Genomic DNA, 2,884 nt, shown 5'->3' with positions numbered 1-2,884 from the left:
GTACCCAGACTCCCTGGAATTCCTAAGTACCTGGAACAGGTGTGTGGAGTGGTACCTGGAGCAGGTGTGTGGCATGTTACCTGGAGTCCCTGGAATCCCTAAGTACCTGGAGCAGGTGTGTGGCGTGGTACCGGGAGTCCCTGGAATCTCTAAGTACCTGGGGCAGGTGTGTGGAGTGGTACCTGGGGCAGGTGTGTGGAGTGGTACCTGGGGCAGGTGTGTGGCGTGGTACCTGGAGCAGGTGTGTGGCATGGTACCTGGAGTCTCTGGAATCTCTATGTACCTGGAGCAGGTGTGTGGAGTGGTACCTGGAGTCCCAGGATCCCTAAGTACCTGGAGCAGGTGTTATGTGAGAGGTTTTGATACCCAAGAAGCTTACAGATTAATATAGTAATTTGCAGTATTCAGATAAGTGCCACTAATGTGTGAGGTGGCAGGTGTTAGGAGCAGAAGGTTATAAATATAGTCGGAGCTGCAGGAGACACACAGTTGTGGACACTGGAGCTATTGTCCTTAGAGAAGGGCATGGAGTTGCACCTCGGTCAGCAGTCTCCTCTGTCACCTCTGGCATTTTGCACCTGCCCTTCCACGGCTGCTACCTGTCGCTGTTGGCTCTGGGCCTTCCCTTTGAGCAGCTGTTGCACAGTGGAGGCCCTGGTGCTGCCTCCACTCGGTCACACACTGCATGGCCACAGCTGGTCAGGGTCCAGGCTGGACACAGCACCAGGTGCTCTGCGAGGTCTGTCCTGCAAGACCAGAGCCTGCAAGACCATCAATGGGCCAGAGGAGGCCATGCAGAGCTGGCACTGGTACTGTGCTTTCATTTTAGTTTAAGATACTCTTTGACTTTTTTGTGTGTGTGTGATGGAGTTTCACTCTTGTTGCCCAGGCTGGAGTGCAATGACACAATCTCAGCTCACCACAATCTCTACCTCCCGGGTTCAAGTGATTCTCCTGCCTTAGCCTCCCAAGTAGCTGGGATTACAGGCATGCACCACCATGCCCAGCTAATTTTGTATTTTTAATAGAGATGGGATTTCTCTATGTTGGTCAGGCTGGTCTCGAACTCCCGACCTCAGGTTGTCTGCCCAGCTCGGCCTCCCAAAGTGCTGGGATTACAGGTGTGAGCCACTGCGCCCAGCTACTCTTGACATTTTTTAAAAGAATGTTCTCTATCTCATTCTCATCTATATATCCCTTATGAGAGAAGCCAGGAAACCAGTTCTGAGGATGTCAGTCTGGCTAGTAAAACCCTGAGGATTCCGTCTTCAAGGGTACCTTGACTGTTGTGTTCAAAGAAAGCTTTGAACAACAAATGTAAAAACTCTGCCAAGCCAAGTCCACCGAGTAGCTCATTAAAATGTATTTAGGTTGAGGCTTATTTTTTTAAGCTTACTTTATCAGAAAAAAAAAAAAAATTGGATTTAGATACTGAGGAAGGCTTCTTGCACAGAGAGGGACGTCCGTTGTCTCAGTTCTATGATCTCGATGCTTAGACAGGCCGCTCACCCCAGCAGGACAGCGTTGTTCTCATGTCCCAGGGGGCCGCTGCAGAAGGATTATCGACTCTCTCCCTCCTGTCATCACCTCAGGCCTTCCCCGCCAGCACCTCCATTCCTGAGGCTCATGTGGGAGAGACAGTGTGGAGAGAAACAGAGAAGAGAACAGGACTTCTTAAACAGCACCAGCAAGAATAGTCTTACAATGAAGTGTGCATCACGGGAGCGCTGCACTGGCTGGCATGGAGGAGCACCATACCAGCTGGCGTGGAGGAACGCCGTACCAGCTGGCACGGAGAAGCGTGGCGATTTCAAGCTGACCCCTGGCTGCAGCAGCCTGGGTCCAGGCGGCGTTCGCCCCTTTGGTGACGGCGGCAGAGCTCCCTTGTGGGTCCCCAAGGACGCCTGGATGGGCACCCACCCTAAATATTTAGAAATGATGGAATTAGGCCAGGCGGGGTGGCTCATGCCTGTAATCCCAGCACTTTGGGAGGCCGAGGCAGGTGGATCACGAGGTCAGGAGTTCGAAACCAGCCTGACCAACATGGTAAAACCTCGTCCCTACTAAAAATACAAAAATTAGCTGGGCGTGGTGGCAGGTGCCTGTAATCCCAGCTACTCAGGCGGCTGAGGCAGGAGAATCGCTTGAACCCAGGACGCAGATGTTGCAGTGAGCCGAGATCACACCACTGCACTCCAGCCTGGGGGACAAGAGCAAGACTCTGTCTCAAAAAAAAAAAAAAAAAAAAGAGAGAGAGAAATGATGGAATTAGACATAGAAGATGCCACCCATGTTTATATAGCATTCTTGATTTACCTGGACCTCATAGAAAGCAAAACTGACATGAAGTAAACTGTGTCAGATTACCAGAACTCCAGCTCATCTGCCTTGTTAGTATGAGATAGAAGAGGAAAGGTTACAGACTGTGGCGCCCACCCCTATCACTGCTTCCCTCAGCCATCACAGGATAAGGGAGATCTTGAAGGCATCTTGAAAATTGCAAGGTGATCCAGATTTGTAAAAGATGTCTTTTACTTTGGTCATAGTGGAGTCTGATTCTACAATAGTCTTTTATAAATTTACTGATGGACTTATGCTGCCAGACCCTCAGAATATTTCTCTTAGAAGATGACATCTATGTTTCCTGATGCTTGTTTTATTCATACAAGATTGGATTTGAGACTCATCAGACTGCTTCATCTTTTATCTCAGAGATAGTCAGGGTTGACTTAGTGAGGGCTGACTTCCCTATTCCATAAGGTTTTCATTCTGAAGAATAAAACTTCCCCAGGGCTGGGGCGATGGCTTACGCCTGTAATCCAAGCACTTTGGGAGGCCGAGGCAGGCGGATCACCAGGTCAGGAGTTCGAGACCAGCCTGACCA

The 2,884-nt window shown here is 50.1% G+C and overlaps 1 pseudogene; it reads left to right on the top strand.

The window, feature by feature from the left end:
- Positions 1 to 1,704: 1,704 nt before the first annotated feature.
- Positions 1,705 to 2,648, top strand: LOC126939491 (tRNA-splicing endonuclease subunit Sen15-like; annotated as a pseudogene).
- The last annotated feature ends 236 nt before the right edge of the window (positions 2,649 to 2,884 follow it).

Source organism: Macaca thibetana, chromosome 16 (assembly GCF_024542745.1).
Source record: "Macaca thibetana thibetana isolate TM-01 chromosome 16, ASM2454274v1, whole genome shotgun sequence".
NCBI lineage: Eukaryota > Metazoa > Chordata > Mammalia > Primates > Cercopithecidae > Macaca > Macaca thibetana.
The sequence above is the reverse complement of the archived record's forward strand: the minus strand, read 5'-3'. Positions and strand labels throughout refer to the sequence as shown.